This window comes from Schistocerca cancellata, chromosome 2 (genome assembly GCF_023864275.1).
Source record: "Schistocerca cancellata isolate TAMUIC-IGC-003103 chromosome 2, iqSchCanc2.1, whole genome shotgun sequence".
Classification (NCBI taxonomy): domain Eukaryota; kingdom Metazoa; phylum Arthropoda; class Insecta; order Orthoptera; family Acrididae; genus Schistocerca; species Schistocerca cancellata.
In genome coordinates this window covers 1095167920-1095186127 of record NC_064627.1, presented here as the reverse complement: position 1 = coordinate 1095186127, position 18208 = coordinate 1095167920, and the positions used below count along the sequence as shown (strand labels likewise).

Genomic DNA, 18208 nt, shown 5'->3' with positions numbered 1-18208 from the left:
AAGTGACCAAAGACTTTTGTGGCACCATAATTTACCCCCTTCTGAGCCAAAGTTAGATTTAACCTTGAGTAGTGAAGATCATCCTATCTCCTAATGTTGTAGCCATATACACTGCTATTACTTTTGAATTCGTTCAGATTGTTAATAACAAATTTCATAAGTGAATATATATATATATATATATATATATATATATATATATATATATATACCGGGTGATGAAAAAGTCAGTATAAATTTGAAAACTGAATAAATCACGGAATAATGTAGATAGGTACAAATAGACACACATGCTTGGAATGACATGGGGTTTTATTAGAACAAAAAAAAAAAAATACAAAACTTAAAAAAGTGTCCGACAGATGGCGCTTCATCTGATCAGAATAGCAATAATTAGCATAACAAAGTGAAACAAAGCAAAGATGATGTTCTTTACAGGAAATGCTCAATATGTCCACCATCATTCCTCAGCAATAGCTGTAGTCGAGGAATACTGTTGTGAACAGCACTGTAAAGCATGTCTAGAGTTATGGTGAGGCATTGCCGTCGGATGTTGTCTTTTAGCATCCCTAGAGATGTCGGTCGATCACGATACACTTGCGACTTCAGGTAACCCCAAAGCCAATAATCGAACGGACTGAGGTCTGGGGACCTGGGAGGTCAAGCATGAAAGTGGCGGCTGAGCAGACGATCATCACCAAACGACGCGCACAAGAGATCTTTCACGCGTCTAGCAATACTTAGTTTTTTTTGTTCTAATAAAACCCCATGTCATTCCAAGCATGTGTGCCAATTTTTACCTCTCTATTTACATTATTCAGTGGTTTATTAAGTTTTTAAATTTTTACTGAGTTTTTGATCACCCGGTATATATTGGGAGGCTATAGTGAAGATCCCTATCTCTTAAATAAATGTCTGCAGGATGATCTTGGATGAGCTCCAGCAATTATTCTGATTACACGCTTTTGTGCAATGAACACTCTTTTACTCGATGATGAGTTACCCCAGAATATGATGCCATACGAAAGCAGAGAATGAACATACGCGTGGTAAGCTAAGTTACTGAGATGTATATCGCCAAAATTTGAAGTGACCCTAATAGCATAAGTAGCTGAACTCAAACGTTTCAGCAGATCTTCAGTGTGTTTTTTCCACTTCACAGCGCTGCAACAGCGCTCTAGAGGAATAATCATGTGATTCGTATTTTGGGCTTTCTTGGACACAATCGGAGTAGTTAAGTTTGTACACTACACAGAAATGAGTCGTACCTAAACAGTAGCGAATTTTGCCTATGGCATAACTCGAGATAGAGTGATTCTGCCACTCCGTTTCATGATGTATCCAGGTAGTTGAAGCAAAAGTGTCTCATATTCTTACAGGAGATGCTGTTGGTCAAAACACATACGAAAATGCAAAGTGGTTTTGGTCGTACGTAAAGTATAGCAGGGAAGACACAGTGAGCACCTTAAGTATATAAAAGCAATGACAATATTAATGACGACAGCACGACTAAAGTAAAGTTGCTAAACAAGGTTTGGTATAATTCTTACCCAATAGAGATACAGTATACATTGCATAATTTGAATCAAGAACCGGTGTCAACTGGACTACTTTGAAAGTACACTCTAAGAAAAACAAAAAACTATGCACCACGAAGGAATTATCCGAATGGGCGTAAATCGGTAGATGTAACGCACATGGAAAGGCAAAAAGATGATTGCAATTTCAGAAAAAATTGGATGATTTATTCAAGAGAAGGATATTCACAAACTGAGCAAGTAAATAACGCGTTGCTCCACTTCTGGCCCTTATACAAGCAGTTATACTATACGGCTTACCATTGATTGACAGAGTTGTTGGATGTCCCACTGAGGGATATCGTGCCAAATTCTGTCCAATTGGCGCATCACATCTTCAAAATCCCGAGCTGGTTGCAAGGCCCTTCCCCATAATGACCGAAACGTTCTCAATTGGGGAGAGATCCGGCGACCTTGCAGACCAAGGTAGGGCTTGGCAAGAACGAAGACAGGCATTAGAAACTCTTGCCGCGTTTGGGCGGGTATTATCTTGCTGAAATGTAAGCCCAGCATAGTTGGCCATGAAGGACAACATATGGAGCGTAGAATGTCGTCGACGTACCGCTATGCTGTATGGTTGCCGCGGCAGACAACCACATCTAAGACCTGAAATCTCATTGACTGAAGCAGAATGGCCTTCAGTGATGAGCCCTGTTTGGAACTGAGCCCCGATGAGCATCGAAGACTTGTCTGGACACTCCCCAGACGTTGGTGTGATACCAACCTGACTTTCGCCCGCCATACGACCTGACAACCAGAAGTGATGTCTGGGATGCCATTTCTTTTCACAACAGGACGTCTTTGGTTGTCATCCGTGGCACCCTTACACCACAAAGCAACTTCGGCGAAGTTCTACGCCTCGTTTTGTCACCGTTCATGGTAAGCCATCCTGGTTTCACTTTTCGTTAGATAATACCCACCCACACAATCTTAGTGCTTGACAAGCACGCTCAACGGATCTCTCCCAAACTGAGAACGTTTGTAGTTTTCTGGGCAGGGACCTAAAACCAGCTCGCGATTTTGACGATTTAACGCGCCAGTTTGAGAGAATTTCGGACGACATACCTCATGAGGCCATCCAACAACTCTATCCATCAATGCCACTTGTTTGCATAATGGTCAGAAGTGGACCAATGCGCTGTTGACTTCCTCAGTTTCTGAAGACCTTCTCTTGAATAAATAATCCAATTTTCCTGAAACTGTAATCATTTGTTTGACCTTAGATGCACGTCACAATTCCTTTTTGGTGCTGGGTTATTTTCCCCCTTAGAGTGTATACACCTAACCTAAGTCACTTAATGAAGGAAAGTGTTCCTCCAGATTGTATATCTCTTGGGGGGTGCTAATAAAATAACTCCATCTTTATTAATCATGTATAACTGGCCACTCTAAAGAAGATCCTTCCACTTGAAGGGAAACAGAGCAAATACGCCAAATTATACGACCATATCAATGGCATCCATTTGTTGTAGGATTCTGGAAGACATACTTTGTTTCAACACTATGAAATACCTCTAAGAAAACAGTCTATTGACTTGTAAGCAGTATAGATTCAGATAGTTCTTGTGAAAACCCACAGCTCATATCATTGTCTGCCAATGGCGTCTTCAGATGCGGTATGGGGGTCAAGGATCAGCACTCCAATGTCAGGGCCGTAGTCCACTTTTAGACCTTGGAGCCGCTACTTCTCCTTCAAGTAACTACTCAACTGGCGTCGTGAGGCTGAGTACATAGCTTTCCAGTCCTCCCAGCGAGGAATAATCCCTTCCAGAACCGGGATCTGAACTCAGATCCTTCACATGAGAGTGAGACACGCCGACTGCTGGGTTAAAAATGGTTCAAATGGCTCTGAACACTATGGGATTTAACTTCTGAGGTCATCAGTCCCTTAGAACGTAGAACCACTTAAACCTAACTAACCTAAGGACATCACACACATCCATGCCCGAGGCAGGATTCGAACCTGCGATCGTAGCGGTCGCGCGGTTCCAGACTGAAGCGCCTAGAACCCTGCTCGGATACAGAAGCGGACTAGTTATTCTTAGTAATGTTAAAAAATTTCTGTTTTTATGTTGGTGATTTGATTGACACAGCCCGACAAAAAAAAGTGAAGCACCCAGACGACATGGTCGGATGTCAAAGTAACTTTGCAGTTCTTTGTGTTGTCAAATAGAACGGCCAGCAGTTTTCATTATCCTTGTTCGTGTTTAGTGTTATTACCAGACCTGGAAGACTATATAAGGGGCCTGAAGACAGTGGTCACTGTGAATATGCTGCGAACTTATGTGGGACAACATTACCGATTGCTGACAAGAGATCAGATTATGGGTCTCTATTTGGCCAGCTGGTCGAATAGTGCAACAGCCAGATTTGTGGGGTATTTGGATCCGACACTGGCCCGATGCTGGGCTACTCGGGTACCTGAGGACAGGTGTGCTTGTCGTCAAGAATCCGATCGACCACGTCTCACCATCATAAGGGAGGATCACAGAATTGGGCACCAAGCACATCACAACCCTCTCACATCTGCGCCTGCCATCTGAGACTAAATAATGGACTTCCTGTGGCAACCCATGTCGTTGCTCAGAGACTAGCAGCAGCCGGGCCACGAAACTACTGTCCCATGCGTAGACTGCTGTTAACACCACAATACAAACTACGTGCAATGATCGGAATGCACTGGCTACTAAGGAATGGCGTCGCACTGTTTTCAATCATGAATCGCATTTCTGCACTACTCCAGATGACGCGTTTTTGGCGATCTGGGGAGGGATCGCATTTTTATACTGGTTTGGGAGGTCATTTTTCGACAGGACACTGCTCGTCCACAGATGATACGTCTCTCTGTTTATGGAGACCGGAATCTGACAAGGTCAGCGAGCCCTCTACTGTACCGCAATGAAATCATCATCGACTCACTGAGCGGTTCTTCCTTTATTGAGTTTCGATTCCCCCTGAAGGGGGCGGGCTGGCAGCAGCTTAGTACGCCGCTCTTCAGCCTACAGAATTTGTTTTAAAAATGAAGATAATAAATAATAAAAGCAGGCGATAAAATCGGTTACTTAAATCGTAAAATGGGGGAAAATTGTGGAACTTACAACATAAAACAAAGAGTTGGTTATGTTAATAAAATACACAGGAAGCAGACTGGTAAAATAATAGACAGACAATTAAAAAACACGGCGACAGTCTGGTTTCTGTTCGCAAGAGATATAAAAATCACACCCAGCGACAGCATGACTTCTGTTCGCAACACTTTGGAAAGACGCACAACACTGAACACTAACTTGAACACTGCACTAAAAAGTTGGCACAAATATGACACACCACAGCTGAGGGCAGACGGGGGAACCTGGACAGATGATGGGAAAGAAACGGGGGTTAGGAGAGGAAAAACGAAGTGGGGGGAGGAGGGGAAGGAGCCGACAGAGGACGAGGACTCATAAGAGGGGGGAGGGGGGACTGGGCAGACGCGAGAGGGAGTGGAGAAAGGCAGAGGAGGGGAATGCAAACGGACTCGGGGGAGGGGGTGGAGAAGGGTGGCAGAGAGAGGGTAGGCGGGGAAAAAAACAGATGGAAAGGGTGGGGGGGGGGAAGAGGGAGCCTAGGGAAAGGACATAGAAAAGGAGGGAGAGATGAGGATCAGAGTTGATAGGAGGGATACATGGAGGGAGAGAGGGCATCATCCGGGAACTCTCTGAGCGGCTGCACCGTTCGCTTTAAAGGGCAGGCGCTTCACGCGCTAATAGGCCGGCAGGACGGGCGTGTCTCCACAGACGCGACAGCAGCTTTCGCGGACTACAACAATGCCGTCTGGCGGCCGTCATCGAGGTCCATGCCTTCTCGTGGGCTTTCACACTTTCCAGGCTGCGATATCAGAACATTAACTGTGCTTGATATTGAGGTACTCCCATGGCTAGAAAGATACCTAGATCTGTCATCGACTCGTGTGGGACCAGTTCGGACATCAATTCCAATCTTTGACCAATATCCAGGACAACAAGGACCAGTTACCCCAGTTGAGGACCAGCTTGTCTGCTGACGATTGCGCTCATACTGTCAAGTTATTTGTAAATTTGGCTGCATACTCTAATGAATGAAATAACATCACATACTCTCTCAACTCGTCAATTTTCATTTCGTTTTCTCCTCCCAATCTGGAAGCTTCGCCTTTTTTGGCAGGCAGTGTATATCTATAGCGTAGCGTCTTGCCCACTCGTCTCGTATAAGATGCCTAAGGGGTGCTGCATTCTCGGAATGCTATACAACAATTCAAGCAAATAACATTAGTAGTTTTATTTCTATAAAGCAGATTGACAATACTTAACTTTAATGTACAAAGGTGCCACAAGCGACGGGTGAAATACAACATAAATCCGAGTCCTGGCTCTGCACAAGGCTCAAACAAGCAATGGGTACGGATCACTGCAATCTGATCTCGTAGCACTCTCTGCTAGGCCGAGCTAATACTCCGCGAACGCTTTCCACTTATGTCCGATACGGCGCGAATACTCAGCATTCATGTCTGGCCGAGGCTGCCAGGAGCGGCGCTTATACACTCCTGGAAATTGAAATAAGAACACCGTGAATTCATTGTCCCAGGAAGGGGAAACTTTATTGACACATTCCTGGGGTCAGATACATCACATGATCACACTGACAGAACCACAGGCACATAGACACAGGCAACAGAGCATGCACAATGTCGGCACTAGTACAGTGTATATCCACCTTTCGCAGCAATGCAGGCTGCTATTCTCCCATGGAGACGATCGTAGAGATGCTGGATGTAGTCCTGTGGAACGGCTTGCCATGCCATTTCCACCTGGCGCCTCAGTTGGACCAGCGTTCGTGCTGGACGTGCAGACCGCGTGAGACGACGCTTCATCCAGTCCCAAACATGCTCAATGGGGGACAGATCCGGAGATCTTGCTGGCCAGTGTAGTTGACTTACACCTTCTAGAGCACGTTGGGTGGCACGGGATACATGCGGACGTGCATTGTCCTGTTGGAACAGCAAGTTCCCTTGCCGGTCTAGGAATGGTAGAACGATGGGTTCGATGACGGTTTGGATGTACCGTGCACTATTCAGTGTCCCCTCGACGATCACCAGTGGTGTACGGCCAGTGTAGGAGATCGCTCCCCACACCATGATGCCGGGTGTTGGCCCTGTGTGCCTCGGTCGTATGCAGTCCTGATTGTGGCGCTCACCTGCACGGCGCCAAACACGCATACGACCATCATTGGCACCAAGGCAGAAGCGATTCTCATCGCTGAAGACGACACGTCTCCATTCGTCCCTCCATTCACGCCTGTCGCGACACCACTGGATGCGGGCTGCACGATGTTGGGGCGTGAGCGGAAGACGGCCTAACGGTGTGCGGGACCGTAGCCTAGCTTCATGGAGACGGTTGCGAATGGTCCTCGCCGATACCCCAGGAGCAACAGTGTCCCTAATTTGCTGGGAAGTGGCGGTGCGGTCCCCTACGGCACTGCGTAGGATCCTACGGTCTTGGCGTGCATCCGTGCGTCGCTGCGGTCCGGTCCCAGGTCGACGGGCACGTGCACCTTCCGCCGACCACTGGCGACAACATCGATGTACTGTGGAGACCTCACGCCCCACGTGTTGAGCAATTCGGCGGTACGTCCACCCGGCCTCCCGCATGCCCACTATACGCCCTCGCTCAAAGTCCGTCAACTGCACATACGGTTCACGTCCACGCTGTCGCGGCATGCTACCAGTGTTAAAGACTGCGATGGAGCTCCGTATGCCACGGCAAACTGGCTGACACTGACGGCGGCGGTGCACAAATGCTGCGCAGCTAGCGCCATTCGACGGCCAACACCGCGGTTCCTGGTGTGTCCGCTGTGCTGTGCGTGTGATCATTGCTTGTACAGCCCTCTCGCAGTGTCCGGAGCAAGTATGGTGGGTCTGACACACCGGTGTCAATGTGTTCTTTTTTCCATTTCCAGGAGTGTAGTTAGGTGCAAAGTAAGCAATGGTTGATCATTTTTGATGTCTCACGACATCTACAGAACTGTTTTGTTTTTCCACGGGCACAGAGAGCGTTTCCATCAAATATAATCACCAGGAAACCTTATACTCTCTTGTACAGAATTAAAATTTTTGTGAATTTTGAGTGTAATGACGAGAGGGAATTCACGGATATAAATGGAACAGAACAGTTGGGAAGCCGACCTTGTAGAAAATGAAGAGTCAAGTGCAAACTAAACACAGAGAACTGGCTGCAGTCGACAGCGAGCGATACTGTACTGTAGTCGAGGTGGCGTAAGATCTCCGACACCTCACAGCGCTATTGCTAGCTTTCATGTGAGAAGTACACACATCAAAAAAAGTTTTGCATCACCCCGGTTCCCAGGACTCCTGAAGATAGACGTTGACTGTGGATATTGTATCACAAACACAGTCTCTTTCACTGTTCAGAGATGTCACTAAACCCACCCAAAGATGTAAACAACCATGCGTGAACAACGCCTATTAGACGAAGGCGGTCCGACAGCCGATCAGTTCCAGTCATTGCACCAGGAAGGAGGTAAACGGCTCGTCTTGTCTGTAGTTCAACCATGCCTAGACGGTCAATACTGGGGTTCGATCGCGTCCGCATTGTTACTTTGTGCCAGGAAGGGCTCTCAACAAGCGAAGTGTCCACGCGTCTCAGAGTGAACCAAAGCGATGTTGTTTTGACATGGAAGAGATACAGAGAGACAGGAACTGTCTATGACATGCCTCGCTCAGGCCGCCCAAGGGCTACTACTGCAGTGGATGACCGCTACCTACAGATTATGGTTCGGAGGAGCCCTGACAGCAACGCCACCATGTTGAATAATGCTTTTCGTGCAGCCACAGGACCGGTCAGGATTGGCATCACCTTCTCTTCACCGATGAGTTTTGCATCTGCCTTCAACCAGACAATCGTCGGAGACGTGTTTGGAGGCAACCCATTCAGGCTGAACGCCTTAGACACATTGTCCAGCGAGAGCAGCAAGAAGTAGGTTCCCTAATGTTTTGGGGTGGCTTTATGTGTGGCCGACGTACGCCACTGGTGGTCATGGAAAGCGCCGTAACGGCTGTACGATACGTGAATTCCATCCTCCGACCGATGGTGCCACCATATCGGAAGCATATTGGCGGGCATTCCTCTTCATGGACGACAATCCGCACCTCCATCGTGCACATCTTGTGGATGACTTCCTTCAGGACATCGCTCGACTAGAGTGGCCATCATGTTCTCCAGACATGAACCCTATCCAACATGCCTAGGATAGATTGAAAAGGGCTGTTTATGGACGACGTGATCCACCAACCACTCTGAGGGATCTGCGTCGAATCGCCGTTAAGGAGTGGGACAATCTGGACCAACAGTGCCTTAATGAACTTGTGAATGGTATGCCACGACGAAAACAGGCATGCATAAATGCAAGAGGACGTGTTACTGGGTATTAGAGGTACCGGTGTGACACACACAGTGGTTACGGTTACTACAAGCCACACCACAAGTTGGGAAACGGGGCCAAATTTCTAGTAGTTTACTGTCGAGTTCAGATTTTCACAAATGTTTTATTCATATCTTACAGAAACTAGCAGTACGGCAATAAACAACCTTTTAAAACACGCCGCTAACGGCAATCCAGTAATATATAGCAATACAACTGTTTGAAAAAAAATTTAAAAACACAGAAGCTAGCAGTACGGCAATAAATTACCTTTTAAAACACGCCGCTATCGCCAATCAAAGTAATTTATAGCAATACAAAAATTTTAAAAAGTTTAAAGAACATTAGTAAACAGGCTACTAAAGTAAATACAGACCTTTGTTAATAAGGTACGGTGAGGTAGTGAAGCTACGAACACCACCATTAAAAAAAATTAAACAAGTCTCAGCAAACACAATATCAATGGCAATAAAAGGAATTTAGAAACTTGGAAGAATTTTAAAAAAACTTTAAACAAAAGTGTCCTGGAATATCTTTAGAACATACCAGATATGACGGACCCGTGTAAAGCGGCCACAAATTACCCACTCAGGGATGCTCAGGATAGACAGAATACTGACCAATTTAAATACGCCCGTAAACACAATTGCCACTCTCAGGCTGGTCACCGCACCGACTTTTAGCCAGTGAAAACTTGTTATAAGATGGCTTAACTTGCTGACAGAATTAGAGCTAACCTCGTGCAAGGAAACATTACACCACACAGTCCTGAATGAGCGACCACATGATCAACCAACAAGGAGCATGAATTTACTCATAACCCACGACAGAATAGCGAAACAATTAAACCGCCAAAACTACACCTCCCATCGGACAGTAACGAGAGGAGGAGGAAAGATCACTGTCTTCAATTACACCCGTGCCAGCGACAGGACACCCTGTCTCCTGAGACCACAAGGCAGAGGAGACGCTGGTTACACAAAATTATTACTCAATTATTAAACCTTCCACGAACTTAACTTGCAATTATGCTCGAACAGGCAGTACACGACCTCCGATGGCAAGGATCCACACATCCGACCGCGCACGCGTCGCCAGCGTACCCAACACGCGACGGTCACGCTGAAACGTCCCCTTTGAACAATTTTAGATGTGAAACGTCCCCTTAGAACAATTTATACAAGCCTGTGCTTAACCTGACACACAATATTATTTAGCGCAACGCAATCTGACTTTCAATAACCCCTACAAAACAATGGCCCTGACTAACTTTAACCTATACCTTTTACAAATCACTTACCTCACAAAAATCTTCGCTACTCAAGCTACTGCAAAACAGCGAGCGCCACTACTGCCAGCTAAATAAAAGATTCAAACTACTAAAGGTACTAACTACTGATAGGGATAGTTAGCAAATGAAAGATATTAATAGAGAACAAACAATGTATTTACCTTAATATTCATAATTGACATTCAGTCTTACAGATTATCAAAACTCCGCCATCTCTCTCCACACGTCCACCACTGCTGGCGGCTCACCTCCAACTGCCCAACGCTATCTGCTGTTCACATCCAGCTATAGCAGTTCATGACAACAATGGCAGGCAACAATGCAAACTAGCGACATACTGCACACAGCACAGCCAGTGATTTTCATACAGAGAGCGCTACGTAACGTTGCCAATAAGAAAACATAAACAGCAAACTTACATAGCCCCCATGCTCCCCACAAAAAATTTTACAAATGTTTTTGGCCAGTGGCCAATAATGATTTGATAAAATTTTTCATAATTACACTAACAAAGATATCCAATGCACACACTTATTGATACAATGTTGGTCAACAGCTAAAATTTTCTCACAGTCCATAAAGACAGTCCTGATCGTTCATCATAATAGTAATTACAGTTTTTTTTCACAAAGTCTCATTAGTAAAAGAAATTGCACATAGAAGTAGTGGATTTCCATGCAGTCTTGAAGAAGTAGTGTTGTCCTTCCAACGGAAAGACAGTGCTGACTCTTGAAATGCTGACAGGTAATGGGCCACAATGGAGCAAACCCACAGCAGAGTCATTCGAAGTTCTGACGAATATTGGTAGGTAGGTCATCACTGAGCAGACCCACTGCAGTCCTGGTAGAGAGTATGGTATTGGTGGGCCACCAGAGATGCAGACCCACAGTAGTCCTTGTAGAGATAATTGTATTGGTGGGCCATCAAAGATGCAGACCCACTGTAGTCCTTGTAGAGATGGCCAGCAGCCATCTGTTGTGACTGTGCAGGTGCACAATCACCATTGAAGAGTCTTGCGGATAATAGAGCAAGTCCATAACCACCACTTGTGCATTCACAAAGTTTTTTGGGAATTGTCCTTAGAACCAGCAATGCTGTTATCCAGTCCCTTGCTGAATTATTAACACACGTGCAAACACTAACAGTCCCTACTTCTCACAAATTGTCCATATACTATGACCAACAGAAACGTGTGCAGTGAAATGTAACTTACAAGTTACTAATGTGATGAACTGATGTCAATTACCATTTTATAACATGAAAATACAATTACAAAGGTACAAAATACATCATTAAAGAACATAACAATACAGGTAACATTTGTAGTACAGGCTTTACAACAGAATAGAAATAACATATACATCAGTGTTACAGGAATTATAACATGAGTACATACATAAAAGAACTTTTGAAACATCAACTTCACACATAAGCATTAAAACAAAACAGAATAAATAAAGTCTAAGCATCTTTACAAAGAAAATAACAGAGTATTAGAAAAATTCTACAACATAGCTCTCATCAGCTAAACACATAAAGACAGGAAAAACACAAATACACACGGGTACCCAAACACATAGTGGGATAACACAAAAGGAAAGGACAGGGTTTGTTTTCAGTGTAACATTTGGTACTGCAGTCCACCCCACAACTTCATTCGATAGATCTTTCGTCTTATTTCAACATTTGTTTCCGAAACTGATAACAAACGCCGAAACAAAGGAAAGCTGTGTATTTTCTACATTCTGGATGAAGTTCGATCTGATAAAAGCTGGATCTGAGATCAATGGAAGACAACACTTTTACACCATTAAAATTTTGAAGAAGTTCTTCCATCGTCTGCGGCCTGTCTGTTTCAGGAATAATGATAGTATTGATTTGTCTCGAATCTAAGACAAGTCTGATCGATCCATTTTTCTTCTCAACAACATGTAACGGATTGTTGTATGAGCTTGCTGCAGGCTCAATAATGCCCTCGTCAAGCATAGATTGTATTTCTGTTCTAACACGGTCCCTATAATGTGCTGGAATTACGTATGGTCTAACACAAAATTTAGTATGCTCACGAACACGAAATTGGTATTGAAATCCCTTGATTGTTCCTGTTTTGTGAGTAAAAACTGTGGAATGTGCTTGTAAAATCTCAAAAAGGTCCTGCCTATCAGTGTCATTACAATTCTCAATTGTTTGAATTTTACTCTGAATTAACTCATTAATTTCAAATATGCCGTCGATGTCATCCCTGTCAGTACTTGCAGAGTGATTGTTAGTGTCTAGTTCCGTAGAAAATTCCGAACTGTTATCTAACAGAAGGTAAAGCCGATTAATTTCCTCATCATGGTTTGAGAGCCAGTCTTCAAATTTCAAAGCTATTGACTTACCTTCTTTCTCTAAACTTATTTCAGCATCGTGAAAGCTTAAGATTGCTTTATATTCATTCAAAAAGTCTACTCCCAGTATAATTTCCGTCGACAATAATGGAACAATAAGAAAGTTCATAGAGAAGCTGTGGCTTTGGCAAAAGAATTCTAAATTGGTTTGTTGGCGTACATCTACACTTTTTCCAAAGATTGCACCTTGTAATTTAATCTTACGTAACGGAAGTGTGGGGCAATCGTTCGATTTGTTGCATTTGCTAAAAGCTGTTTCACTAATTACTGAAATGGGACTGCCAGAGTCAAGTACTGCCGTAAATTTTACGTCATTTACAGTAATGTGGATCACAGGATATGCAATGTTGTTATGTTTTACGTCGTGTTCCTGGAGTAAGATGTCTCTAATGTCTTCCATTTTTACGTAATTACTAGCTACGGCAGCTCCGTCGTCAGTTTCATAAGTACATATTGTGGCTGCCAGCGGTGTGAGTCATCGCCTATTGTCTCTTTGTTGGCGCGCATCGTTATTGGGATTTGGAGACCTAACTTCTACAAATTCATTGTGACGAGAGTGCTCTGCTCTATTTAAATCTCGCCAGTTCTGATGCAATTCAGGTCTGTCGTTACGATCATATCGTCTGTCGTCATGTCGGTAGGTTCGATAGTTTCTTTCTTGTCGGTCATGTGGTGGAGAATTTCTCCCAGAATCGTAACTACGCGCTGGACCGTTGCGTCTAAAGTTATTCTGTCTCCCTTGATAATAGTTATATTGGTTCCCATATTGTCTGTTTCTCTGATTGTCTCTGTGATAGTCATTACCGCGGAAAGGTGATCTTTCCCTGTAACTATTACTCTGCCAGTGGTTGTCATATGGGTGGTGTCTGTTTTGGTCACGATTTACGTTGTAAGAATAGGTTTGTCGTGGCCATTTATTGTTTCTGTCGTCACGGAATTGTGACGGATGTGACCTATAGTGATTGTTTTCCTGTTTTCGCATCCCGCGACTGTCTGTGTCAATTTCCAGTTCTTGTAACAGTCCCTGAAAAGCTTCAATGTCGTCTTTGCAACGTCCTGCCAAAATAATATGTCGTAAATGTTCAGGCAGTTTGATTAAGCAAATGCGGATGAGTTCTGAGGGGCTGTATGGGTTTGATAGGTACTGATTCTTGTGCAACATGTCTTCAAAATATTTGACAAGACTGGAAAATTCAGATTGTTCAAAGTGTTTCATCATCATGATGCTATGTTTTACGCGATCTTGTGTAGCTTGTGACCAATATGCTGAGAGGAACGCATGGTAAAATTCTCCTTCACTGTGACAATCGTGAATGACCGATCGCATTCTTACAGCTGGTTCATTTTCTAAGTAGCCACACATAAATTCTAATCTGTGTTCTAATGACCAGTTGGGAGGAAAACAATGAGAGAATTGATGGAGCCATGCTTGTGGATGAATGTCGTTGCCAGAATTCTTAAATGTTTTGAATTTACGTGTAGTAATGAACAGCTTATAGTCAAAATCATCGTGTCGGCGAGTAGCATATCGTGTCGGCGGTTCCATCTCAAAATTCGGTGTACCTTGCCAATTTCTTTCATAATTACCGAAATGCCCTGTGTTATTATTTTGTGGCTTTTGCGTATTTCTAAGTTCCTCTTCCCGTGTTGGAGCGCGAGTGTCCTCTGAAATACGTAATTCTTGTATTACCTGTGTCAGCTGATCTTGTACTTCCCGCATTTCTCTTTTGTACTGTGTGTTGATTTGATTTTGATTTTGTTTGAATTTTCTAATTTGTTCATACTCTTCTGTGTCAGTGAAGGCTATGGGTCTTGTGTCATTCAGATCATCATCTACCTTTGTAGATAAGTTAGTGACCTGATCCGAAAGTTCGGCTACTTTCTCTGATAATGAACTAATTTCCCCCATGTGTCTTTCTACTGTGTCCTTTAAGTTTTCCTGAGTTTTTGCAAGTTGCGTAACCGAATCGGTAGATGCAACTGAGTCAATTTTAGCTTGCAAGGTCTCATGATTTTCATGAACAATAGTTTGCAGTTCTTTTATGGCTGCTTCGTGATTCTGTAATGTATTTTCATGCCGCGAAAAAATAGGTTGGAAATGCTCACAAATTTGTGTTTTTACATCATTACAGACTTTCTGACATTTCGATTCAATGTTATGTAATTCAGTAGTTAAATCTTCACGTGTTTGTTCAAGTGTGGTGTCTAACTTTTGAAGCTTTTGCTGTGTTTGTCTCTGATTTTGTTCCATTGTGTCTAACTTTTGAAGATTTTGTTCCACTGTGTCTAACTTTTTAAGATTTTGTTCCACTGCGTCTAACTGTTGCTGTGTTTGTCTCTGGTGTTGTTCCATTGTGTCTAACTTTTGAAGATTTTGTTCCATTGTGTCTAACTTTTGAAGATTTTGTCCCATTTGTCTCTGATTTTGTTCCATTTGTTGCATTAATTGCAATAATAATGTATTAGTGTCTGGAATCTGTTTCTCTATGCTTTTTGGCAGTGGATTTTCACCGGCAACATTCACATTTTGACAAGCAGAAAATGTGTCTTGACTCATTTGAGAAAACGGTGAGGACGCAAAACCTGAATCTACAGTATTTGCAAAATTGTGTCCTATCATTTCGGATTCCTGAGGCGAGCTGTTGCCGACCGATCGATCGATAATGCTTCCCTGTTCACTACCTGTTTGACTGGCTACACCATTGTTTGACGCCCGCTCCATTTCCCTATGCACAGTTACCAAATTACTACTTTGAACATTAGTTAACTCATTACATGGTGGGGCCAACACACTGCTTTCGTCTTCACTGTCATTTCTTAGTTTACTTTGGAGCCGAGTGTTACGTTTTTCACACGCCATTATTGTCACAATATTTCACACGATAACACAGAAAAGCACAATTTGAATAGCAAAAATAAGAGAACACATTAACATAGCACTGAAAATAATATCTAGTTAATTGCAGCTGCGAAATACTTGGTGCAAATCTACATGCATGCCACAACTGTTTTACTGTGCAACAATGAAAGACTGCAACTACCAAGGAGATTCTCTCTACAATTACGCGCTAGCAATAAACAAAAGCTACATTAAATACACAAACTACAAGAAAAAATCAGAAGATTCCAGTGAGGTATCCTAGGCTAAGGGTCGACATATGAAACGTCCCCTTTGAACAATTTTAGATGTGAAACGTCCCCTTAGAACAATTTATACAAGCCTGTGCTTAACCTGACACACAATATTATTTAGCGCAACGCAATCTGACTTTCAATAACCCCTACAAAACAATGGCCCTGACTAACTTTAACCTATACCTTTTACAAATCACTTACCTCACAAAAATCTTCGCTACTCAAGCTACTGCAAAACAGCGAGCGCCACTACTGCCAGCTAAATAAAAGATTCAAACTACTGAAGGTACTAACTACTGATAGGGATAGTTAGCAAATGAAAGATATTAATAGAGAACAAACAATGTATTTACCTTAATATTCATAATTGACATTCAGTCTTACAGATTATCAAAACTCCGCCATCTCTCTCCACACGTCCACCACTGCTGGCGGCTCACCTCCAACTGCCCAACGCTATCTGCTGTTCACATCCAGCTATAGCAGTTCATGACAACAATGGCAGGCAACAATGCAAACTAGCGACATACTGCACACAGCACAGCCAGTGATTTTCATACAGAGAGCGCTACGTAACGTTGCCAATAAGAAAACATAAACAGCAAACTTACAACGCGACAACACGCTCTGTCACCTGCGTTCACGTCTTCTCTGCAACGTTGACGGGTAGTGACCGCTCCTTCATGTTAGGTGTCTCCTTCTTCAGTGTTGAAACGGAGGATTTAAAAAAGCTTGTTAACGTCCCAACAAGGCGAAATGAACAGCAACTACTCGTGGGGCGATTCTGTATACAACTAACATGCGGGGAGCTCTTCCGTCAACTCGACCCGCTCGTTACGCACAACCGACATACATCACGTGGCGACTCGTACAACCGACCACGCCTGCTTCGCGCTGGAGAGCCACACTGCCCTCCCGTGTCCACCACACTCTCTGCGCGCAACCCCCTACTTCCGCGCCACCACACAAGGTTCCAACCGGTCAAAGATCTCACTTCCTCCATAGCAGTTTCCCAGAAACAAAAAACGCAGATATCGATAGCAGAGGGAAAGGACAACCAAGCAGCCACTTAATGACAGACAACATATCAAACAAACATGTCAGGGGAAGAAAAGGAAAACCAGTGCAATCTAAACACGAGGTGTAGCAGGAGTCGATATGCGGCTCACGGTGTTTACAGCAATCTGGACCACCTCCTCCGAAGGTCTCGCTGTATGGTGGTACAACATGCAATGTGTAGTTTTCATAAGCAATAAAAAGGACGGAAATGATGTTTAGTTTGATCTCTATTCCAATTTTCTGTACAGGTTCCGGAACTCTCGGAACCGAGGTGATGCAAAACTTTTTTTGATGTGTGTGTTAGCGGCTGCAGGTGCAAAAAATAGCCGTCTGCACAGTCGTGACAACGCTGAGGCCTTCACACAGAGACGTTACGTTATTGGCTGAGGCAGGTCAGCGAAGATCCTGTGACCATCCAGCTGCAGCTGTCAGAAATCAACTTACATCCACTCAAGTACAGCTTTAGGGGCTTTTAATGGGATGAGTAAAATCCTCCTGGACGCCAGCCTTTGTCTTGAAGATCATCCCCAGAGTATGGCTGTCTGTCTCCAGTCCACATATGTATTCTTCAGATCATAGTATGATGTGTGGTGTGACAAGATACTACTGCAGTACAGAATCAGTTTTACTTCTTCTTTTCATGTTAAAGAGAATTACGATTGTGCAGGCTTTGTGTTTATGTCCGTGTAATTTCTGTAACTGCCACCTACGAACCTGTGGTTCCACGATACAGGTCAGGTATTTGGAATATAATTATACTTTGTGCTAAGTGCACACTTTACGTTATTGTTCATTAAAGCAAGGTTACAAAGAACGTCCGACATGTTAACAAGCTAATCAAAGACTGCCATAACCTGAGAGTTCACGTCATTTGGTGCCGCCAAGGTCAGCAATATGATTCAGACGTTCAGGCAGTGATATAGGTCAATTGTTTATTGAGTTCCTGCGAGTCCCCTGCCCCCACCCCCACCCACACCCCACAGTGCTGAGCACAGGAGGGGTGAAAGGGCGCTGGGATTTGTGATGTTGAATCGTGCGAGAGTGGGAGGCGGTTGTTGTGATCTCTCTGGGAAGCGAGTGCTGCATTGGCGGTGCTGTCAAGATGATAGTCCTGGAGGTGTTGTGGGAGTCGTAGATGTCGTCCGAAGCAAAGCGCCAGTGCGTCAACTGGGACTGGAGTCGAGACTCCAGGAGGAGCCATTGGGAAGGCGGCCTGTCTGTGAGCAGAATGATCTTGGGTGATGGATGGTGTCGGTGCACAAACTGGCGCCTTGATGTGTAGTGTTCCAAACACAGACAGT

At 44.0% G+C, this 18208-nt stretch overlaps 1 protein-coding gene across 1 annotated transcript in view; it reads left to right on the top strand.

Moving 5' to 3' along the window:
- LOC126161243 (uncharacterized) overlaps positions 1–18208 on the top strand; it is a 157176-nt gene that overhangs the window by 27496 nt on the left and 111472 nt on the right. The window lies entirely within an intron of this gene.